We start from the raw sequence: 12337 nt of genomic DNA, 5'->3' as shown, positions 1-12337 counted from the left end.
AAAAATTAAAAAAATTAAAAAATTAAAAAAACAAAACAAATTTTGCAAATGTGAGCAATCGACTGAACAATATCATTTTCCCCACTATTCTCAGAATTTTAGGGAAATAAGATCAATAGCATTGTTGGGAATAATAAGTTTTCCTTGTTACAAATAGGCACCCAAGGACATAAGCCTGTATAAAGATTGCATCATTAACTACTTAAATTTAGAGGATACTACATGTTTCAGCAGCACATATACCCAAATTATAACAATACAGAGATTAACATGGCACTTGCACAAGGAAGATATGAAAACTTGTGAAGTATTCCATATTTTTCCTTCTTCAGATGCAAAAAATGAAAAAGTGAAAAGTTAATTACAAAATTACAAGTGCAATAATCCACATAATTCATATAATTAAAAGTTAGTTTGACATCAGTGTATTAAGTCTTCAACTTAGAAAGGCCTTTACATAGCAAAACCTTTACAAAACTTTTGAAATTAGGCATCATTGTCATTTTATCCCAAAGAAATATAATACTATAAGGACCTAGGAAAAAAGGAATCTTAAACTGTTTCTATATGGAATGCAATCTGAGAGGACACAATAATGAACCTATATATTATAAAACAATGTCAAATTCAGAGTATATCTAGGAGAGAATGAAATAGATTATTGACATTATACAAACATAGAATATAGAATATTTTAAAAATATACTTTTTCAGACAAGCACCAGAAATACTTTAGTTTTTCTACTACTCATTTCAACAGATAAGTTAAAATTATTTCTGATTTAAAAAATAACAAATTCTGTAGAACTCATTATAGATGTATACAAAAACTCTTGAATACATTTTAACATCAAAGGCAGGCAATTCACTTGGAAGAATTAAATGGAATCTGTGAATTTTTACAGTAAGTTATTGCTGTTGCTGGGCATTGGAGGTTCACGCCTGTAATCCTAGCTACTCAGGAGGCTGAGATCTGAGGATTCGAATTCAAATCTAGCCTGGGCAGGAAAGTGCGTGAGACACTTATCTCCAATAAAGCACAAGAAAACTGGAAGTGGAGCTGTGGCTCAAGAGGTAGAGAGTTCGCCTTGAGCTGAAGAGCACAGGGAGAGTGCCCAGGCCCAGAGTTCAAGCCCCACGACGGACCAAAAAAAAAGACATTGCTGTTATTTGGATTGTGAAAATATTTTGTATGGACACAATGGATGGACTGGCATTTTTGAAATTTAAGAAACTTAGCCGAACCATTAGGACTTAGGAGAACAATTTGTACGATCTTCCACAACTTAAAAGAGTTAGTGATATATACTTATCCTTTTGGCAATATCAAATGCAGTTTCTTCCAAGTTGTTCTTCATGCCTGGTTTGACAGAATGGTTCAACAGAAAGAGTTCCAGCATATCTTCTCTGTCTCAGTTCTGAGCAGCAAGATGCAAGGGGGTCAAGAGGTCTTTAATTTGAAATAATGAAGGGGGAAGATGGCGGAGGAGAAGCTGGAATCTGAACAAGCTCTCGCATAGAAAGCAATTTTAGAGTTCCAGTGAACAGTCCTAAGCCAGAGAATCACACCAAGTGTGCCATCACAGGACAGAGAGTTAGACAAGAGAGGGGAAGCCAAGGCAAAAAGAAGCACCTGAGTGCTCACCAGCAGCCGCCGCAGCGACGGCAGCGGCAGGGTCAAAAGCAGCGGAGACCACAGCCGGGGGCCATACCTGAGCGCTCACACAGAGTCCGGGACGAAGGAGCCAGACGCAACGGGCGAGCAGATTCTACTCAACACCAGCAAGAACCAACAAAGAGCGGACATCTTCATCCTGCAGCTTGCAGACCAGAGACGACCCAGGATCCAAGACTCGGCATGAGTAGAAGCCCGACTTCCTCACTCCTTCTTAGGGATCAGAGGAGGGAAAGCCACCCCTCCCCCCCCAGCACCAGTGATCTCCATCTTGGATACCAACAAAGCTCGGAGGAGCTGCCAGCTCCAACCCAGGCCTTGGAATAAAACGAGTCATTTAGCAGGTCACAAGAACTTAACGGCAAAGTGACCTGCCAGACTCGGCTCCATCCAGGGAAAAGTCACCCAGCTCAGGCGCCAGCCATTGGAGTGGCTTCCCTCACTGGGTAACCAGAGCCAGAGGCTGCCCCTCCCTCTAGCAGCCTCAACAATCAATTGAAAAACAGAATCCCTGAGAACTGCTCCAGGCTGGGCTCTGGGAGATTTTTTTTTTTTTTGCACAAAACAGTCCCAGGAAAAAGCTACTGATTGTTGAAAGGCCTCAACTCTACCCAGAATTTAGCCTCACCACTGCATACCCCTCTTTTGTGATTCTCAAAGCAGATCACCCTCCTAGAAAACTAACCTGGGAGGGGGATCTCAAAATCTTGGGTAAAGCAGAGCATTTTTCTGCCTCTTCCAACAAACCGACTTAAGAAACCAATCAAGCCACAGGACCTCAAGCTGACCAGAGACTCCAACAAAAGGCTGGTTACAGACAAAAGGGAGATACAGGATTCTTCCCACCCCTCCCCCCCCCAAAAAAAAATCAAAGGACTTTTTTTTTTCTTTTTTCGTTTTTTCCTTTTTTTTCTTTCTTTTTTTCTTCTTCTTTTCTTTTTTATTGTTTGTTTTTTGTTTTTTGCTACCTTAAATATATATATATAATTTTTTTTCTCTTTTAAAACTTTTATTAATCTTTAATTTTTGCCTCTTCTGAAAAAATAATTGATTTCCAGTAACTTTTTTTTTGTTTTTTCTCCTCTTATAATTTTTATTTTAGGAATATGTAAATGAGCGTTTTCCTTTCTTTTCTTATCTTCTTTCTCTTTTTCTTTCTTTCTTAATTATCTTTTTGTTTTTTGTCTAGCTCTACTGAACTTCTGATCTTTTCTTCTCCCTTTCCCATCCTTAAAGTTTTTCACACCTCCTCTATGTCCCTCCCTTTCTCACAACATATTCACATTCCTCTCTAAATAGATGGTCTTTTAATCTCTACAATAACATTAATTTTTATGTTTCTATTTTTTTTCTGGTCTCTTTTCATTCCCCTATCCCTCTCTTCTTTTTCTCTCTCTCTCTACTTGCATCCTACCCAATCCATTTCCTGAATTGTGATTAGGACATAGTTAACTCTCCCTGTGCCTCCCCACACCAATCTATTCCTATTTTTCACCCACATCTCTCCCTAATCCTAATAATTTCTGGTTTTCCAAATTCTTTTCTGCGGTTCAAAGTCCTTTAAAATATAGTTGTTTGATGTTGAATAGATGTATCTGTGGAACTAGATTGTATCTGTAGACTATTGACTGTACAAATGCAAACTTTGGTTGATGGTTGCCTTAAGATAGTGTTCTAGCACAAAACTGGTACTATCTTCATCTCAAATGGGCAGAGTAAGCCAGAAAAACACAAGAAAAATGGCAAATCCGGGTATCTCAATTCCCAATCTTGATAATCAGGGGACAGATCAGATAATGAACAATCCAGAGGAGAGTTCCCAAATAGCTCTACAAACACTGGTGGCAAACATGATAAATGAGAAGCTTGACAACTTACAAAGGACTCTGTATGAGCGTGAGAGGGAGAGAGAGGAGGCATCCCAGAAGTTTATACAGGAATATCATAAGCGTGAGGAAGCTACTCAAAAACTGATACAGGATTTGCGTGAACAACTTGAGAATACTCAAAGAGAAAGGGAGGAATGGCGTGAGCAGGCTGAAACACGCAAAGAGAACTGCAGGAATCCCACGAACGTGAGGAAGCTAAACAAAGAGTAATACAGGAATTGAGAGACCAGGTAGAGAACACACAAAGATCACTAAAGGCATCCATAGAATCCATTAACAAAGAGCTGAAGGAAGTCAGGGAGACCACAAAGGGAATGCTGAATGGAACCCAACACAAGGAATGGGAGTCCAAAGAAACCATATCCAATCAACTAAGTGATTTGAGGACAAACACTGAACACCAAATTAAGGAAGTAAAGAAATTCATACAAGACCTAAAACAGAGCTTCAACAAAGAACTTGAAGCTATCAAAGCTGACCAATTAGAAGGAAAAGAGATTAAAAACAAAGTAGAGAGTCTTGACAGCAGGTTAGACCATGCAGAAGATCGAATCTCAGGGATTGAAGACAGCCTAGATATTATAGAGAAAGAACATACAACCATCCAAGACAAGTCCAAGAAATGTGATAGATCTATCCAAAACCTGGAAGACACCATCAGAAGGCCTAACTTAAGGATAATGGGTGTAGAGGAGCACCTACAAACAGAAGTTAATGGTCTAGGAAATTTGTTTAACAGGATCCTAGCAGAGAACTTCCCAAACATGCAAAAAGATAGGCCTATTCAGATACAAGAAGCCTTTAGAACCCCAAATAGACCAGACCAGAATAGGACATCCCACCGTCACATTATAATACACACAGGATCAACTCAGAACAAGGAAAAGATCCTTAAAGCTGTCAAGGAGAAAAGGGTAATCACCTATAAAGGGAAACCAATTAGAATCACCTCAGATTTCTCAGCAGAGACAATCAAAGCAAGAAGAGCCTGGAATGATGTATGCCATGCCCTAAAAACAAACAACTATCAACCAAGAATACTGTACCCAGCTAAAATCTCCTTTATAACTGAAGGCCAAATGAAAACCTTCCACAGCAAAGAAAACTTGAAACAATACATCTCCACCAAACCAGCCCTACAAAAGATTCTTAAAGATGTCCTACACATAGAAAACAAACAAGACCACAATAAAAGCCAACAACTGCACCCAAACTGAGAATCAAAGAACCATAGGAAGAACCCAGATTTCACAGCCCCCAAGAAGGTAGATAACATGGCAGGAACTCCCAAATACCTCTCAGTCCTATCTCTTAACGTTAACGGACTGAACTCTCCAATTAAGCGACATAGACTGTCTAGTTGGATTAAAAAACAAGACCCTTCTATCTGCTGCCTGCAGGAGTCACATCTTGCCCGTAAAAACAAACACATTTTCAATGTTAAAGGCTGGAACAAAATCTACCAAGCAAACGGCCCTCATAAACAGGCGGGAGTTGCAATCCTAATATCAGATAAAATAGACTTCAAATTAAAAATCGTGAGAAGAGATAAAGAAGGTTGCTACATACTAATTAAAGGATCTCTCTTTCAGGAGGATATTACAATTCTAAATATCTATTCGCCAAACAATGGAGCACCCAAATTTATCAAAGAAACACTACTTTCCCTCAAATCCCATATAGATCCAAAGACATTAATTGTTGGGGATTTTAACAAACCACTCTCCCCACTAGACAGATCAACTCGGCAAAAACTCAACAGAGAAACCGCAGATCTAAACAGCTGCATAGATCAACTAGACTTAACAGACATTTACCGAACATTTCACCCAGCAGCATCAGAATACACGTTCTTCTCAGCAGCACATGGAACGTTTTCTAAAATAGACCACATTCTAGGCCACAAAGCAAACTTGTCTAAATTCAGAAACATTGAAGTTATACCCTGCATTCTCTCTGATCACAAGGGAATAAAATTAGAACTCAACACCAAAAGCCACCAAAGAAAGTCCGGTATCACATGGAGGCTGAACAACACACTGCTGAATCAAGAGTGGGTCATGGAAGAGATTAGAAAGGAAATTCAAATGTTCATGCTATTCAACAAAAATGAACACACAAATTACCAGCTCCTCTGGGACACAGCAAAGGCAGTACTCAGAGGCAAGTTTATAGCTCTGAGCTCCTACATCAACAAATTGGAGAGATCTAAAACTAGCAATTGAATGACACATCTAAACCTCCTTGAAAAAGAGCAGCAAGGTAAACCCCAATCCAGTAGACGGAAAGAAATAATCAAAATTAAATCAGAATTAAATGAATTAGAATCCAAAAAAACTATAGAAAGAATCAACAAAACAAAGAGTTGTTTCTTTGAAAAACTTAACAAAATTGACAGACCCTTAGCAAATCTTATCAGAAAAAGAAGAGAACACACCCAAATTAATAAACTCAGAGATGAGAATGGAAACATCACCACAGAAACAACCAAGATTCAGAACATTATAAGGGAATACTTCTCAAAACTTTATGCTAATAACTTTGAGAACTTGACAGAAATGGACTTTTCCTAGCAAATATTGACATGCCAAAACTAAACCAAGATGAGTTAAACCAGCTTAACAGGCCTATATCAAGCATTGAAATAGAAACAGCAATAAGAGACCTCCCAGCTAAGAAAAGTCCAGGACCAGATGGTTTTACAGCGGAATTTAACAAGGCCTTCAAAGCAGAACTCACACCAATTCTCCTCCAACTCTTCAATGAAATTGAAAAAGAAAGCTCACTACCGAACACATTCTATGAAGCCATCATAACCCTCATCCCAAAACCAGGCAGGGACTCATCAAAGAAAGAATACTATAGACCCATTTCTTTGATGAACATCGATGCAAAACTTCTCAACAAAATTTTGGCAAATCGACTTCAACAATTCATCCAAAAAATCATACAACACGATCAAACAGGATTCATTTCAGGGATGCAAAGCTGGTTCAATATACGCAAATCAATTAATATTATTCATCACATCAACAGGAGCAAGAACAAGAACCACATGGTTATCTCAATAGACGCAGAAAAAGCATTCAACAAGATCCAACACCACTTTATGATGAAGGTTTTGGAAAAATTAGGAATCCATGGAACATTCCTCAATACAATAAAGGCTGTATATGACAAACCTACAGCCAGCATTATACTCAATGGTGAAAAACTAAAGCCATTTCCTCTTAACTCAGGAACAAGACAAGGATGCCCACTCTCTCCACTTCTCTTCAATCTAGTATTAGAATGCCTAGCTACAGCAATAAGACAAGATGCAGACATAAAGGGGATCCAAATAGGGAAAGAAGAAATAAAACTCTCCCTCTTTGCAGATGACATGATCTTGTATTTAAAGAATCCCATAGACTCCACTCCCAAATTACTCAAGCTGATTCAAAACTTTGACAAAGTAGCAGGTTATAAAATTAACCCCCCAAAATCAATGGCTTTTCTGTATGCCAACAATGAGAAAAGTGTGGCTAAAATTAGGAATGCAACTCCATTTGTAATAGCCCCACAAAAAATAAAATACCTAGGAATTAACTTAACTAAAGAAGTGAAGGACCTCTATGATGAAAACTTTAAAATCTTGAGAAAGGAAATCAACACAGAACTTAAAAAATGGCAAAACCTCCCATGCTCCTGGATTGGCAAGATTAACATCGTGAAAATGGCAATACTTCCCAAGGCTATCTACAAATTCAACGCGATACCTATCAAAATTCCACCCTCATTCTTCAAGGAAATAGAAGAGGCAATCCAAAAATTCATATGGAACAATAAAAGACCCCAAATAGCAAAAACACTTCTCAACGGAAAGAACACTGCTGGAGGAATATCAATACCAAATTTCAAACTCTACTATAAAGCCATAGTAATCAAAAGAGCTTGGTATTGGCATAAGAACAGACCTCAGGACCAATGGAATAGAATTGAAAACCCAGAAATGAACCTACAGACCTATAGCCATCTAATCTTCGATAAGGAAGCTAAAACAATAGAATGGAAGAAAGACAGCCTCTTCAGTAAATGGTGCTGGCAAAATTGGTTAACTACATGTAGAAAACTAAAGCTAGATCCTTATATATCACCCTGCACCAGAATCAACTCCAAATGGATCAAAGACCTTGAACTCAAAGCAGACACTCTGAAAACATTACAGGATGGAATAGGAGAAACCCTAGGTCTCCTTGGCTCAGGCCGAAATTTTCTGAATAGAGACCCGGAAACACAACAAATCAAAGAAAGGTTGGACAAATGGGATTGCATAAGGTTGCAGAGCTTCTGCAGGGCAAATGACATAGCTAGCAAGATCAATAGAAAGCCCACGGATTGGGAGAAGATCTTTACTAGCCATACAACGGACAAGGGTCTCATATCTAAAATATACTTGGAACTCAAAAAATTAAACCACCCAACAACAAATCCTCAAAGAAACAACTGCCCAATAAATAAGTGGGCGAAAGACTTAAAGAGAAGCTTCTCTGAAGAAGAAAGAAGGATGGCCATTAGACACATGAAGAAATGTTCAACATCCCTAGCCATAAAAGAAATGCAAATCAAAACAACATTGAGATATCACCTCACTCCAGTTAGAACAGCAAAAATCAAGAACTCTAACAACAACAGACGCTGGAGGGGATGTGGACAGAAAGGAACCTTACTTCATTGTTGGTGGGAATGTAAACTTGTTCAACCACTTTGGAAAGCAGTATGGAGGTTCCTCAAAAGACTTCACATAGATCTCCCCTATGATCCAGCAATCGCACTTTTGGGCATTTACCCAAATGTATACAAACAAGACCACACTAAAGCTACCAGCACAACTATGTTTATTGCAGCATTATTTACCATAGCTAAGATATGGAACCAACCCAGAAGCCCCTCAGTAGATGAATGGATCAAGAAAATGTGGTATATATACACAATGGAATTCTATGCCTCCATCAGAAAGAATGACATTTCCCCATTTGTTAGGAAATGGAAAGGCTTGGAAAAAATTATATTAAGTGAAGTAAGCCAGGCCCAAAGAAACATAGGTCCCATGGTTTCCCTTATTTGCAATATCTAGTATAGGTATGAGTCAAGCGGGAAAGATCAGATAATGTGATGTTAGGAAAACGAACCCTTAAATATGTATTTTAATGTTTTCGTTTCTTTCATGCATGTGTTTCTAACGCATTTATAAGATTATTTCTTTGTTGCTTTGTATGTCTTTCCCCCACAGTGTAACCCCCGCTTTCACTTTATTTGATGTCAGTATAACATGTGGAGGAGATGGGGACAAACAAGTCGTTTAAGGATTCAGGTAGACCTGTTGTAACAAGGGGAATTACAAAATGTCATGTCATAGCAAGCTTTACAATGTCGGTGTGGGGGGGGGAGGGGGGTATGATTGGGTGGGGGGAGGGGGGAGGCTGGGAAGGGAGGTGAAGGGTAAACAAAGGAGGAGGCTGCAATGCTTGGTAAGAAATGTATGCATTATCCTGCCCATGTAATTGTAACCCCTCTGTACAGTATGTTCTCAAATAAAATAAAATTAAAAAATTAAAAAATTAAAAAAAAAAGAGGTCTTTAATTTTGGCATTGGTATCTGCCTCATGATGAAGTAAGAAAGAAGCCACTCGTATTATTCCACGTATATCCACTGTGCAGGGGTATCCAGCCATCTACAGTTATTGCATGTGTCACTTGAGCCACCAACTCACGAACAATGGGTAATTGTCCACTGTAGGCTTCCCGATGAAGAGGGGTATACTCATCATCATCCCTCATATGCATATGAGTGGCCTTTTTGGAAAGTAGTCTCCACACTGTAGTAAGCTGATTATTTTAAGCATCCCAAAGAAGAAATTTGCTTGGATCCTTCTCCATTTTTTTCTTGCAATTGATACCATTCCTCACTTTTTCATCTTGTTCCTCATCTTCATCAGAATTGCCTAACCAGAGACTTTGAGAGCCAGTCGGAATGAGGTGTCTATGTAGTTCCCTAAAAGGTCACGTTGGATGAACTGGTCAGAAATACCCCATGAGTTTTTCACCATGATTTATTTTCTCTTTTTCCCTTTTTACTATTCTAAACTATTCTAACTGGAGAGTAGGGAATTGATGGAGAGCAGAGGAAAGATTTTCCTCCGTATTCAAAGTACAGACTGAAAATGAGGGCCAGTGGTGTCTTCAGGTGCAGCTTATTCTAGGAATGAGAAAATATGAAATAATGCTTTCTATATAAATGATTTGGGAAATGGCAGAGCAGAAAGTGAAATGATGCAACCAAAAATATAAAAGCAAAATAAATGAGGATAATTATGCAGCAATCATATTATCTATGAGAACTATGAAAGAGAGAGAGGAAGAAAGACAGGTGTGCAATGACCTAGCTAGCCATAAAATCCATGCTTCGGATCAATTTATAGGGCAAACAAAATTTTATTTTTTTAAAGAGATGGAAATCAAATTTATGTATTTACTTGAAATTCGTAAATACATTTTAGTAGCCTACATAAAGAGGCATAGCTTTGACCAAATTACAGACAAGAATCTAAATCCTGATAATTCTAGTAACAGATCTGACTGAAATAATTTGAATCACACTTTTCCTGTACAATGAAAGAATAGGTCCAGGCTAGGAAAGCAGCTAGAGAAGGCAGGCCAATTGTATCTGTGAGAAAACTTTGTGGAAACTGGTATTGAGGATTACTTTCTGGTGCCACTTGCACTGGAAGCATGATTCTGAAATATTGCTTGCTGATTCTGAACTATTGCTTTGATCATTATATTCTCCAAGAGGAAAAAGTGAAAATTGATTGCAAAGGACTACTAACAGATTTTGACTTCTCATTAAGCACCTTCAATGATAAAAATCACATGAAGAAAATAGACAGGCCTACTTTTTTAGATGAAAACAAGTGTCTTTAAAAAAAAAAACAAGAAATTTAAGTAGTCATGAAAAGGACTTCTATTTTACTACTGAATTATACATTTTTTCCTAATGTTGGGTAACAATAAATAATGGATCTTTTAGAAAGCTCTTAAAGCTCATATGTTCAATAATGAATTCTCTTACACTATATCATGGTATTTTTTGTGTATGGAAGAAATTTCCATTACTAACTTGATGTTCTGACAAGAAAATATCATCACTGTATGTCTTGCTTCTATTCTCTCAGTTTTAAATTACTAAGTATGTGCATTAGATAAGTATAGAGGAAAAAGTAGAAGCCCCACTGATGGCTCATGTATTTAATCCAAGCTAATCAGAAAGATGAAATCTGAGGATTGTCGTTCAAAACCAGACCAAGCAAAAAAAAAAAAAGTCCATTAGATTCTGATTTTAAAGTAACCAGCAAAACCTAGAAATGGAGCTATTACAAACAGTAAAATGCTAGCCTTGAGAAAATAAAACAAAAAAAATTCTGGGAAAGAGCCAGGCCCTGAACCAAACAAATGACTTACTTAATTTGTCAATTAATTAATTAAAAATACATTAAGAAGTCACATGTAGAGAGGCAGGAAATATGTAACACCAGTGGTGACTGGATTATGTATTATTTTGTAATAAGGCAAATCATCATTTGTCCTAATCACTAATATTTCATTTGAACTTTTTGTACGATAAACCCTCAATTTAGCATGTATGTATATGTGTGTGTACATGTGCGCACATGTGTGTGTATGTGTGCATGTGCTATTGCAATGTTGCTTGCCAATGTGGAAAGGGTGAGGCTGAAAAGAGCTATCTGTTTTGCAGTGTTTTTATTTATCAGTGTTTTGTCATGTCATTTCAGTGGAACTACCCTTTTGTACATTTTATTTTTCAAATAATAACGTCATCATAATCCAAGCATTTACAACATTAAGTTAGGTAAAAGAGACCGCTTTCAGCTCTTATTAAATGTTAGGTAAGAAGACACTGACCTAATTAAGTAGTAAGTTATTGCTGTAAGATGATTGTTAGTACAAAATAGGTATTTGATCACTTAACTTGGTTATACAGTTCAGATATACTCATGGAGTGAGTTTGACAGACTTGACCAAATAAGTATTACTCTCTGGTTATTCCTGTGAAACACAAGATGGATAAACTCCAGATTACTGTTGAAAATAACTTCCTTTGTAAGATCATATCTATTCTCACTAAGAGATAATCAACCCCATATTATGTTTGAATATCACATCTTATTGACTGAAAATAAGTATTGTGGATATGCTTGTTAGATATTCCTTTCAAAAACAAACAAACAAAAATTATGTGTCATCTCCAGATTGTGGATGTATTTAAAGTTATTTTGTACATGCAAAGGGACATTCACTAATGGCTCTTTTGTGGGAGCAACTATCACAACTTTAACAGATAAGGCTTTTTGGATATCTTTTACAATATAAAGAACATCCCAGAGCGAGTCTTGCAATTTCTGAAAACCCTTTGAATATTTAAGTATTATTTCAGTTCATTGACTATAGAGCTCAAGACATTTCTGAAATAAATATCGTTAAGGTCTGAAAATGTAAGTGGGTATATAGGCTTTTTATGAATCATTTTATGAAAACCCAGTTTTTATGAAAGTAAATGAAATAGAATAAAAGAATGTAAGTGAATTTGGCAAGCTAATTATTATTAGGACTTTCTTTTCTATTAACACAGTCCTTTTCATGTAGAGGATGCATTTAAATTATTTCCTTTGTGTCTCTGTACTTCAGTTAGTCTTAGAACCTTTATAGTTATAAG

At 37.3% G+C, this 12337-nt stretch overlaps 1 pseudogene; it reads left to right on the top strand.

The window, feature by feature from the left end:
* The first annotated feature begins 222 nt into the window (after positions 1–222).
* LOC138833298 (U6 spliceosomal RNA) lies at positions 223–322 on the top strand (annotated as a pseudogene).
* The last annotated feature ends 12015 nt before the right edge of the window (positions 323–12337 follow it).

Source organism: Dipodomys merriami, unplaced genomic scaffold, assembly GCF_024711535.1.
Source record: "Dipodomys merriami isolate MVZ:Mamm:240054 unplaced genomic scaffold, mDipMer1.0.p SCAF_2022, whole genome shotgun sequence".
NCBI classification, from domain to species: domain Eukaryota; kingdom Metazoa; phylum Chordata; class Mammalia; order Rodentia; family Heteromyidae; genus Dipodomys; species Dipodomys merriami.
This window is presented reverse-complemented; position numbering and strand designations above follow the sequence as displayed.